This window comes from Schistocerca gregaria, chromosome 7 (assembly GCF_023897955.1).
Source record: "Schistocerca gregaria isolate iqSchGreg1 chromosome 7, iqSchGreg1.2, whole genome shotgun sequence".
Classification (NCBI taxonomy): domain Eukaryota; kingdom Metazoa; phylum Arthropoda; class Insecta; order Orthoptera; family Acrididae; genus Schistocerca; species Schistocerca gregaria.
Window position 1 is genome coordinate 299715718 of NC_064926.1, and position 13364 is coordinate 299729081.

At 46.5% G+C, this 13364-nt stretch overlaps 1 protein-coding gene across 1 annotated transcript in view; it reads left to right on the forward strand.

Moving 5' to 3' along the window:
- Positions 1–1394: 1394 nt before the first annotated feature.
- Positions 1395–13364, forward strand: part of LOC126282042 (fat-like cadherin-related tumor suppressor homolog) — a 1587586-nt gene continuing 1575616 nt past the window's right edge. Inside the window, exon 1 of the mRNA XM_049981457.1 lies at positions 1395–1708. The gene's annotated coding sequence lies outside the window, so the exon portion shown is untranslated. The remainder of the gene's footprint in view (positions 1709–13364) is intronic.

Consider the following 13364-nt stretch of genomic DNA (forward strand, 5'->3'; position numbering starts at 1 on the left):
CCACACATCTGAAATGTAACGTCCACTGTTAAAAGTGCCGTCAATGCGAACAATAGGTGATCGAGACGTGTAACCAATGGCACACCATACAATCACGCCGGACGATACGCCAGTATGCCTATGACGAATAAGCGCTTCCAATGTGCGTTCACCGCGATGTCGCAAACACTGATGCGACCATCATGGTGCTGTAAACAGAACCAGGATTCTTCCGAAAAAAACGGCGTTTTGCCATTCGTGCACCCAAGTTCGTCGTTGACTACACCATCGCAGGCTCTTTTCTTCTGTCTGTGATGCAGCGTCGAAGGTAACCGCAGCCATGGTCTCCGAGCTGGTATCCATGCTCCTGCAAACGTCGTCGAACTGTTCGTGCAGATGGTTCTTGTCTTGCAAACGTCCCCATCTGTTGACTCAGGGATCGAGACGTGGCTGGACGATCCGTTACAGCCGTGTGGATAAGATGCCTGTCATCTCGACTGCTAGTGATACGAGGCCGTTGGGATCCAGGAGGGCGTTGCGTATTACGCTCCTGAACCTACCGATTCCATATTCTACTAACTTTCATTGGATCTCGACCAACGCGAGCAGCAATGTCGCCATACGAAAACCGCAATCGCGATAGGTTACAATCCGTTCTTTATCAAAGTCGGAAACGTGATGGTACGCATTTCTCCCCCTTACACGAGGCATCACAACAACGTTTCACCAGGCAACGCCTGTCAACTGCTGTTTGTGTATGAGAAATCGATTGGAGACTTTCCTCATGTCAGCACGTTGTAGGTGTCGCCACCAGCACCAACCTTGTGTGAATGCTCTGAAAAGCTAATCATTTGCATGTCACAGCATCGTCTTGTTGTCGGTTAAATTTCGCGTCTGTAGCTCGTCATCTTCGTGGTGTAGCAATTTTAATGGCCAGTAGTGTATTTCCTTTCTTGAATATTGGTGCGATCTGTGGTACTTTCCAGTCTTTAGGAACAGGCCTTTCGTCTAATGAGCTTGGCCCTATGCTGACGCATCAGGGAGAACAGTGGATGTACATCGTGGTACGTGCAGTGGGGCTCGGCTGTGACAGAGGCTGGATGCTGCAGCTTTGATTGCTATGATTCTCTTTTTGATTTGCGTATTCGTCCGTCGTACAGTGAATGTTTGGTGTTGTGGCGACGCTCCTGGGAGAACGCAGGAGGCAGAGCACAGTACGTGCAGCGGGTTTCGGCCGCGGCTGGAGCGGCGCGGTGCCTTCCACCTGTCCGCGAGGCGGGTTCACGGCCGCCGCTGCCCATTCACGCGGCTGCGCGCCAAGGCCGGGCAGAGCCGAGCCGCTACAGCACGGCGTGGCGTGGCTGCAGGCTCTGCGAGCCGCCTGCCTCTGGCCGCAGTCGCACGGCTGCCGTCGCTCGCGTAGCGTGCAGTCGGATTCTCTGCCGCGTGCGGTCCACGTGGAAGCCGCGCGACACGTGGCTACCCCACCCTGTCCTGTTCCCAAAGTGATCTCTGGTCAGCAACATTTGGTGGGCGACAATAGGGAGTGTTTTGTACAAACGGCGACGTCAAACCAACACCTCACACCTCCGCCCTGCCTCTTTCCCACCTGCGAAGAGTGATGACAGCGGCCAGTTCTGTGAAACTAACCAATTGTCAGAGTCGTCACGTGATCAGAATCTACCGGTGTAACAATTACTTGCGGAGCTTCCGAAGCAGGCACTTTACGGTAAGTCTTACCACGAATAGCTTCGCACTCTACAATAACAATTTGCGTTCTTCAATGTATTGCTCTTCGTGACCAATGCTACGCTAAAGTGCACTTGCGGTTTCCGCTGTTTCGCGTTGCGTGCTGTTGTCGGCAACCCGCCGACGTTGTTCTGGTGATAGCATAACCTAGCCAAGGTGAATTGCTGAACATTAGTTTTCTTTCGGCAAGCCATACGAATTGATACACTTGTCGTACAGTAAGCAGTAGATTAACTTTAAGCGATCTATTTATTATGATTTTTAAGCTTGGTTACTGACTTTCGCATTTCTTTGGCGTATGAAAAAAAAATCTATTTGTTCTGACAGGTCTGTATCGTAGCCCGAGGCCTAGGTTAGGTTGCAAGGTTATAACTGGCGTAGTCGGCGAAGCCAACGAACGTCAGTACTGAAATACTGTTACCATAACTGGCTAACATGTACCGTAACGAGAGGTACACTATCATCATTGCGTTAATCCTCTTCTATGTCTCCTCTCTGATTTTGCTGCAAATTCCGACGATATGTAAAACCTCCCAGTCCATGCTTATGGCGCTGCAATCTTAACGACACTTGTTTCTGTATGAAAAACAATCTAGGTTGCAAATGAAAGCAGAAGCTTTATTTACGTGTTTCCCCTTTTTGAGGCATCTTCAGAATTATTTGGAGACTGCGAGTAATGCATTAGTCAGTAATAGCCAAAATTTTGGTATACACGTTCGGCGAAGGCATACAGCAATCCCACGATAGAGCCACACTTAAAATCTTCAAGTCTTAAGTATTATGTAATCACGACTACTACAATCAGTGTTGCTATATTTATGTTGTAATATTTTAAGCGTGGCCCTATCTTAATACTGCTGTACACCTTAACCGAAGGTGCATACCTAAATTTTGGATCTTTATCATTAATGCGTTTTCGCAATTCCCAAATAAATACCAAAGATGTCTCAAAAAGCTGAAATACCTAAATAAAGTTCCTAATGTCATTGGCAACCTAGACTGGTTCTTCGACCGAAAATATATCCGACTATTTGGTTTAATTATAGCCTAATTGAACAACATACCAGCAACCTTTATTTAGGGACTGTAGGAAACTATGGCTGAGCATTCTGGTTGGCTAACGACAGCCGACTCACGATTCGCCGTACTCAGTTCCCATCTGTCAAACCGCGTGTTGTTACCAGTATCGGTGGCGGCCGGTGTGGCCAAGCGGTTCTAGGCGCTACAGTCTGGAACCGCGTGACCGCTACGGTCGCAGGTTCGAATCCTGTATCCGGCATGGATGTATGTGATGTCCTTAGGTTAGTTAGGTTGAAGTAGTTCTAAGTTCTAGGCGACTGATGACCTCAGAAGTTAAGTCCCATAGTGCTCAGAACCATGTGAACCATTTTTTACCAGTATCGGTACTCAACGCAACAGCCGCGGGACACCATAATGCGCTTTTACCCCAATGCTACATTGCTGACCTCTTAGGACTATGTGCGGAAATAACTATGGCCTATCCATCCTTGCCCATTAGCAACAATACGTAGATCAGCACCGCCTAAGGGTTTCGGTTACTAGACCAGATGCTCCCTTCGTGTGATAATCTAGAGTGTTACAGTGATTGACGATTTCACATAGGGCGAGCAACCTTTATGATTGAATTTTACTGATGACAGCTACCAGACAATTCCGCGTTCCTTAAAGGAACGTTTCCGATTTCTGGAAGAACACTCTTCAGAATGAACACTCCTATTATTCCACTTTTAAATCAGTCAGAGAATGTAGAGGATTTGCTGGTAGTGAATGTGAAATTATTAATTCAAGAATGTAACCTCGTTATCACAAATAGAAGTGTTGACACTACGAGTAGGCAACAGTATTTCCCTTCCTACTATGAACTTGTGTTAGAGAGGTATTGTGACGGAGAAGTTGCAGTTTTCAGACAAGATAACTGAATGGAGACTACAGTAGGATGTAGCACGAGAACATTGCTTTTTCCACTATTTTCTGCTATCACAACTCTATGTGCTACCACTGCAGCCGGCCGCAGTGGTCTCGCGGTTCTAGGCGCTCAGTCCGGAACCGCGTGACTGCTACCGTCGCAGGTTCGAATCCTGCCTCGGGCATGGATGTGTGTGATGTCCTTAGGTTAGTTAGGTTTAAGTAGTTCTAAGTTCTAGGGGACTGATGACCATAGATGTTAAGTCCCATAGTGCTCAGAACCATTTGAACCATTTTGAGCTACCACTGCAGTGTGGGGACCATGGGTAATGTCGTAGCCAACCGTCGTGTGCTGACATAAGCAGTCGTCTGCACAAAATTCCGAATCTCCTCCTCTATATCTGGAGTTGTCGATCATGCTCTTCCTATCTCCCGACCAGGATATGTAAACTTCCCATGAACACATAGAATGCAATAGAGACGTTTAAATGTCTTCCCGACCGGACTCCCTCGCTGTGGGCACCTCCCCTGGCACAAACGACACGAGCAAATACAGTACTGCCCTTCTGCCATCTCCCGATCGGAGCAAATTTCTAACGCCAAACACAAAACTCGAGGTAGCTTTCGCATCAGAACTGACTGTCTTCGGAAACGGTGACTAACCCCTACGAATGCGTGGACTCGATAGCATATATCAGAGTATATTTTCTTTACTTGCGAGAACTTGTTTACTTTCTGCGCCCATAGGGGCAGCCAGCACAACGCCACCTTGCGCCGATTGGTCGAGCTCTTCGGGGCAGCCGTGTGCTGGAGCCAGTTATGACATTACTACCGATGATGGAGTAGGTGTGGTACATTGCCACATTAGTTCATGTTGTGGACGAGTGAGAAAGTCATCTTGCAGCCTTTCTACTTTCAGTGCGTTTTCTACAGTCCAGGTCTGGCTATTAACTTGTCGACGCACCTTGGGAAGGCAGTTAGCCGGAGTGTATTAAGTTTGGCACAGGTTATGAACCAGAAACCGAGTGAAGTGGTGCAGTGGTTATGACACTGGACTCGCATTCAGGAAGACGACGCTTCAAACCCACGTCCGGCCATACTGATTTAGGTTTACGTGATTTCCATAGCTCGCTGCAGGCAAATGCCGGGATGGTTCCTTTGAAAGGGCACGGCCGAATTTGTTCCCCATTCCTCCCTAATCCTATGGAACCGATGGCCTTGCTGTTTGATCTCCTCCACAGATTGCCTTTTCTTTATATTCTGCTGTAAACTATTAAGTGTTTTCTGGACATAACTGGCATACGAAACCTTGGGTTATTTAATGAAGTGTAATTGGAATCTTCCGTATCGTTGTAGCCAAGTCTTACTAGTTGTTTAATTTGGTGATATAACAACGTAAATGCCCTTTTTGTGTTCTTCACTCTGTGTTACATTTATGCACAATTCGTTATCCTGTCTAATTCTTGCTGCTATTCCAAGGCTCTAGTGGACTTGTTACGTCATCGCCTGTGGGCTCAATTATTTTAAAATCTTGAACATGCAGCGGTCGACAATTGCAGAATTATGGACACAATGGGAATCATACAGCCAACCAGTGCATTCAAAATTTTATTCAAACTTTTACGTTGGTTTCGAGAAATACAAGCCTGCCCTCCTCATAGGAAGTAATCCGACGTGTTAGATATTGTGTGAAGAGTGAAACGAAGTCGATAGTAAACTGATGCCTCTAAATGCTATGGCATAGCCAGAAGGCTTAATCACCTGTAAAAATGATCCGTGTAAATTCTAAGGCAGACGAGCGTCCTACACACAAACCAATGCCGTAGCATTTATACGGATCAATTTACTGTTGACTTACCGAGCGAGGTGGCGCAGTGGTTCGCACACTGGACTCGCATTCGGGAGGACGACGGTCATCCACATTTAGGTTTTCCGTGATTTCCCTAAACCGTTTCAGGCAAATGCCGGGATGGTTCCTTTGAAAGGGCACGGCCGATTTCCTTCCCAATCCTTCCCTAACCCGAGCTTGCGCTCCGTCTCTAATGACCTCGTTGTCGACGGGACGTTCAACACTACCCTCCACCACCACCACTGTTGACTTAGTTTTACGACTTAGTTTCTCTTTTCATGCGGTACGTGACAGGTGTAATTATTTTTGTTGAGGAACACACCACCGTTTCACTATTTCATTGTTCATTTAAGTACAAACCAGGTTTCCGCCGTTTATGCCGTTATCAAGTATTTGCTTAAAGCAAAAGTTGCATACAGGAAGACAACGTAAAATTCAAAAGATGTAAAATGTCTTAAACAATGAATGTAAATTTTTGTAAAATCTCGAAATATGTACTTACATTTTATGCCTTTAACATATATTGCAGGACACTTATCTTGATGTCAAGCTAAAAGTTGGCCATAAATTAAGAAAAATATAGGCTCTCTACGAAGTGCCCAATGTAAAATCACCATCTTGTAACAGATCAGTAAATAATGGTAGCACATCATATTTAGTAAAAACAGGCTCACGTTGGCAAACAAAAGATGAGCGGATGTTCTTAAAACGTAATGTAGTGAAATCGAAGAGTACTCGTATTGTTAATACAACAACTGAATACTAAAATGGCAAAGTGTCGTAGATATATGACTGTTAATGTTAAATATCTTCAGATATTTATTATTATATTTGGAATGGCGCTGTGCACCATCATCACTGCAATAAACATGTATACATCAGATCGTGAACTGTCTATCGAAAACTAGGTAAAGGTTTGTATAAACTTTTGACTTGCTACTGGTTGGCTGTACGATTCCCATTGCAATCCAGTTTTGTCAGAAGCATGTTTCTTTAATTGTTGAGAAGTAAAAGTTATTTAATGAATTCAAGTAAAAAAAATGTAAGCAAATGAACTGATAAAAGTTTGTTGTTTTATTAAAAGTTGGGACATGCTTTTCAAGAAATTCTATGTTGAGAATTTTGTCATTTTTGTAGAAGGCCAAGCTAACAGAATGGTTTGTGCAGATATCCTGGTTAAGAATTGTGCATATTCACAGCCTGGCAGCTTACCAATGTAACATTCCCGGCTTGTTCCTTCGTGTGGGTAGAGAAACTTTCCAGTCAATATCAGTGGTTTCAAAGCCATAGCTCAGAAATGAACCACTTCCGGTCACGTGTTAAAACTTTTTTATTTTCTACATATGGGGAAAACATACCTGAATTTATACCCTCTGTTTCTGAAACAACCTTTGTTTCGAATCTCAGTTGGTCCATCATGGACAGGAGGCAACAGCTGGTTAAGTAACTGTCAGGATCAATGAAATTCTCTAACAGTCATGTAACTAAGATGTTCTTTTATTTGGACAAAAACCAGTACCGGCATTCCACTGTGCCATCTTCAGGTCCCATTTGTATATCTCAAAATAAACGGTAATTCCATACAGTGCCATACATTCCTGGATTTGGTAAATACAAACTGTTTCTCAAGTGCTTTATTGGAAGACTTCGTTGCTACCGAGTCTTCGAGTGAAGCACTTGTTCATCAGTCCCCTAGACTTAGAACTACTGAAACCTAACTAATCTGAGGACATCACACACATCGACGCCCGAGGCAGGATTCGAACCTGTGACCGTAGCAGCCGCGTGGTTCCGGACTGAAGCGCCTAAAACCGCTAGGCCACAGCTGCCGGCCGAAGAACTTGTGAAACGGTTTGAATTGACGAAATCCAGGACCGAGCGAGGTGGCGCAGTGGTTAGCACTTTGGACTCGCATTCTGGAGGAAAACGGTTCAATCCCGCGTCCGGTCACCCTGATTTAGGTTTTCCGTGATTTTCCTAAATCGCTTCAGGCAAATGCTTGGGTGGTTCCTTTGAAAAGGAACGGCTGACTTCCTTCCCCATCCTTCCCTCATCCGATGAGACCGATGACCTCGCTGTCTGGTCTCTTCCGCCAAATCAATCCAACCCAATGAAATCCACGGATATATGGTAGTGTATGGCATTATCGTTTATTCTGAGACATGCATATGCGGCGTGAAGATGACGTAGTGGAATACAGAAACTCACTCACACTCACTCACTGGTCAACCGGACTTAGACTTCATTACCACAGCAACGTATTTTCGCCATCTGTCCATGTCTTGGGCTATTACCTTCCATTCACCGTAAATACCTAGGCTCCTCAAATCAGCCTTCACATTGTCCTCCCATCTACGCCTCGGTCTCCCCACGGGACGTTTTCCCTCTAAGTGCCCTACCACCACTCTGCGCGCTGCCCTGCCCTCATCCATTCGAGCTACGTGACCCGCCCATCGCAGGCTACGTGATTTAATAATACTGATTATGTCAGGGCTTGAACAGAGTTGGTGAACCTCTTCGTTATGCAGTTTCCGCCACTCTCTGCTAATGTCATCCCTTTTTGCCCCGAAGATTTTCCTCAACATTTTGTTTTCAAATACTCGAAACAGCTTTTCATTTTGAACAGTGAGAGACCAAGTCTCACACCCATACAGCATAACTACAGAAACTAGTTATCAAAATAAAATAAAATAAATTACTTTTGAATACATTATGGGAAAGGCAGTGATCAATGTCTTACAAATATTTACTATTAAAAACAGTCTTGATCACGATTTATTTAACCATGTGACCGGTTTCGACCACTACTGTGGTCATATTCAGACCATAGAGTAGGAACGTAATTTTGTTGGAGAATCACTACTAGTGGGGTTCGATTCCCGGCGGGGTCAGGGATTATCTCAGCCTCATGATGAGTGGGTGTTGTGTGACGGCCTTAGCTTAGTTAGGTTAAAGTAGTTCTAAGTTCTAGGGGACTGATGGCCATAGATCTTAAGTCCCATAGTGCTCAGAGCCATTTGAACCCACTACTAGTGATTCTCCAACAGAATGAGGTTCCTACTCTATGGTATAAAGATGACCACAGTAGTTTTCAAAACCCGTCACCTTGATAAATAAATCATGATCAAGACTGTTTTTAATAGTAAAAAAAAATAAGTAAAAAGAACAATAAAAAATATCTTAGTCACACGTCTGTTCGAGAATTTCATTAATATTGACAATTTATTTCGAACTGACTTTCCCCAAAGGTAACGGGGCGTTACACCCTTAAAAATAAGATTTTCCGGGCGAATCGGCTCATCCGTTAACAACAAATATCACGGCGCCTTATCACCGGTTTGTGAGGAAGTGGCTCTGCGGCAGGTGTGCGGTTCCGCCGCAGCGAGCCCCCATTAGCACTGTGGTACTGACGAGTACGCCACTCAGGGCGAACGTGTAGCGAGACGAGAGGAACAGCGAGGCAGGTTCCGCACGGTAGCCGCGCCGGCCCGGGTTCTCACGACGCGGCTGCGCGCGGCTCGGCGCGTTCCAAGGCCAGCCGGCGGCCGGGCCGAGGTTGGTACCAGAGACGGCAGCCTGCGCTGCGCGTTCTGGGAACAAGGAGCGCAGCTTGCCGGGCCGCGCTGTGCCCTGCTAATGGACCGCCCGCCACTTCGCAGACGCCGAGCCCCGCTCTCCCGGCGTCATCCCACGTCACTGCGGCGTAGCGCTTCTAAGGCTCCATTAACCTGCCACGGGCTCTCCGTTAGCTCATCGATCCGCGTATCGCGAAAACCGCCGGCAAACACTTGCTGTACTCTGCGCGTGTGCTCCCGTCTGAGAAGACTCGGTGCGATCTCTCGCGAGGTAACGGTGTTGCAGTGTCTGTGTGATCCCGAATTACTGCGCAAACTGTCTTCGGACATGCATGTATGCAAACATTGCATCGCAATTCGGAATAACACATGCACTGCAATATTGTATTTATCCGTCAACACCGGGCTAGCGAGTTTCAAGTAAAATGTCTCAAAATGGTTCAAATGGCTCTGAGAGCTGTGGGACTTATCAGCTGAGGTCTCCAGTCCCCTAGAACTTAGAACTACTTAAACCTGACTAACCGAAGAACATCACAAACATCCATGCCGCAGGCAGGATTCGAACCTGCGACCGTAGTAGTCGCGCGGTTCCGGACTGAAGCGCCTACAACCGCTCGGTCAAAACCGCCGGCTAAAATGTCTCCCCTGTACGGGAATATACATAACGAATGTACGGGTACAGGTATGTACACGTAGTTGACGACATATGGAAGTTTGGATATAGCTGCGAGTCGAGCTCGGGTAGCCAAATGGTAAGGCAACCAATCGCTATTAGCGGGAAAATCGGATTCGAGTCGTCATTCCGTTCTACAGCTGAAGTCCACATTCGCAATTGCGAATACATTTCATGAAATTAGTTCTCTCCAGTTTGAAGCTTGTAATGCTCGACTCAGTGTTTACAAAAAATTATATTTTAATTTAATGTGCCCCAGAGTGCGGCATTTGTATCCATACAAACACTAAAGAGCCACAGAAACTGGCATAACTGCCTAATAACGCTGAAGCCTCTTGCGCTCGCTTCAGCATTTACTGAAAGTAATACTTAAATTTACTCTGCCCCTTAGAACGTCATTTATAACCATACATATTACAGAAGTTTTATGTCAGTTTTTATGCACGTACGTATGTACGTACGTACAAGTACATACGTCGTCTTACGTACGTATGTACCATATCTCCTAAACCACTGTAACAATTTCAGTCAAACCCGGTACACGTATCACTCTATGGAAAGAATGAGTGGGAGGATAATACACTCCTGGAAATTAAAATAAGAACACCGTGAATTCATTGTCCCAGGAAGGGGAAACTTTATTGACACATTCCTGGGGTCAGATACATCACACGATCACACTGACAGAACCACAGGCACATAGACACAGGCAACAGAGCATGCACAATGTCGGCACTAGTACAGTGTATATCCACCTTTCGCAGCAATGCAGGCTGCTATTCTCCCATGGAGACGATCGTAGAGATGCTGGATGTAGTCCTGTGGAACGGCTTGCCATGCCATTTCCACCTGACGCCTCAGTTGGACCAGCGGTTGTGCTGGACGTGCAAACCGCGTGAGACGACGCTTCATCCAGTCCCAAACATGCTCAATGGGGGACAGATCCGGAGATCTTGCTGGCCAGGGTAGTTGACTTACACCTTCTAGAGCACGTTGGGTGACACGGGATACATGCGGACGTGCATTGTCCTGTTGGAACAGCAAGTTCCCTTGCTGGTCTAGGAATGGTAGAACGATGGGTTCGATGACGGTTTGGATGTACCGTGCACTATTCAGTGTCCCCTCGACGATCACCAGAGGTGTACGGCCAGTGTAGGAGATCGCTCCCCACACCATGATGCCGGGTGTTGGCCCTGTGTGCCTCGGTCGTATGCAGTCCTGATTGTGGCGCTCGTCTGCACGGCGCCAAACACGCATAAGACCATCATTGGCACCAAGGCAGAAGCGACTCTCATCGCTGAAGACGACACGTCTCCATTCGTCCCTCCATTCACGCTTGTCGCGACACCACTGGAGGCGGGCTGCACGATGTTGGGGCGTGAGCGGAAGACGGCCTAACGGTGTGCGGGACCGTAGTCCAGCTTCATGGAGACGGTTGCGAATGGTCCTCGCCGATACCCCAGGAGCAACAGTGACCCTAATTTGCTGGGAAGTGGCGGTGCGGTCCCCTACGGCACTGCGCAGGATCCTACGGTCGTGGCGTGCATCCGTGCGTCGCTGCGGTCCGGTCCCAGGTCGATGGGCACGTGCACCTTCCGCCGACCACTGGCGACAACATCGATGTACTGTGGAGACCTCACGCCCACGTGTTGAGCAATTCGGCGGTACGTCCACCCGGCATCCCGCATGCCCACTATATGCCCTCGCTCAAAGTCCGTCAACTGCACATACGGTTCACGTCCACGCTGTCGCGTCACGCTACCAGTGTTAAAGACTGCGATGGAGCTCCGTATGCCACGGCAAACTGGCTGACACTGACGGCGGCGGTGCACAAATGCTGCGCAGCTAGCGCCATTCGACGGCCAACACCGCGGTTTCTGTGTGTCCGCTGTGCCGTGCGTGTGATCATTGCTTGTACAGCCCTCTCGCAGTGTCCGGGGCAAGTATGGTGAGTCTGACACACCGGCGTCAATGTGTTCTTTTTTCCATTTCCAGGAGTGTGTCTATCAACGTATGGAAAGGGGGAGGGGGAGGATGGAGCGAGACAGAAGTGTAGCCTAGGACGGGCATATAATCAGATTTTCTTCATCCAGTATTTGACAATTGGTACACTACGGCTTCCAACAAACTTATACATGACAGTAAACCTTTTCTCGCTGACAGCCCAAAAGAAATGATGAAAGGAAAACGTTTGTCCCTTACTACATTTTAGCAGTGCATTTTCGCTATCGGTGTTCGTGATACATTTTGGAGACAGTATTCACTTACACCATGGAGTATTCACACAGAATCATTGACGACAAATAGTTCAGGAGATATGACATCATAAAAACAGAGACGCATGAAAAATTGCTGCTTCATGCATGAAGTTTACATTCGTTAGTACTTTATTACTAACCCTTTTGGCAGTGCCCTATAAGCTGCTGAATATCTCAACAAAATTATGTCAGGAGATATGTTCTGTCAGGCGATGTGATGCAAAGAAAGTTCAGTCATATAGCTATTTTTAAAAGTTAAGTTAAGACATGTATGTAAAATGATTCGTTCCACATCTTAACGAATTATCGTTCAAAGGAGTCATGGAACATGAAATTAACTGACTTTAATATTGAGCTCAGTGAAAACGAAACTGCAGGCCGAAATTAGCTAGAGATACAGGTCAAAATATGTGTACAAATATGTTTAAAATATATTACATATGTGTAAAACACATGTTGTCTGTGGTTATGCGTGTAAAGTCGCGGGTAAAAAGCTCGTATCTGCTCGATTGGTTTCAACTAAACTTGGTACACATTTTGCCCATTGTCGGGAAAGAAATACTGTGGGGTTAAGAACCAGCAAACTCTAACTGTGATGAGCGGATGGACAGACAGAGGGGCGGAGCTGGGGGAGGGGGGGGGGGGGAGGGGGGTGGAAAATAACTAGAGAAGAGAGGGAAAGTTAGAGGGGAGAAGCAGATGGATAGAGGAAGGAAAGAGTAAGAGACGGACAATGATAGGGAGGAGGAGGAACTAGATAATGAGTTGGAGATTGAGGGGTCACAACGAGATACATTCAAAAGGGGCAGGAAGGGATGGGCAGAGGAGATGGGTAGAGAGAGGGAGAAAGAAGAGATGTACTAATAGAACTGGAATAAATGCATACCTGGGAAACGCGCGGCACTCAGCTAGTGTTAAATAAAGGAATTGGGAGCGCTTGCCGCAAGACTGTAATTATGCTTCTCGCAGCTCTTTTCTGACAAATAGAAGCGTTTTGGATCACGGCTATTTATATAGTTCACAAATCATTATTACTAGAGGGATCAAATATTGCGACGCATATTATAATTAACAATGGGTGAACTGAACGATAAGAACACACAGCAAGAAGTCGTAACTCACAGAAATGAGAACGGCTGTGAGGGGGACTGTCTGATTGGACAAAATTAAATGAGGTTTGTCTCAGGCATCAGTGCTGCGACCACTATTGTTTTGCTGTGCAGGGTGTTTCTCATAAGAGCCGTCAACCGTATTATCTCTGTTGTTTCGGCAGACATCTATACGTTTCTGCGCTACGTCACTGGAGTCAGCCCATGCAGATACTTCGTATCACTTCTTACTTTTCCGTTACAAAC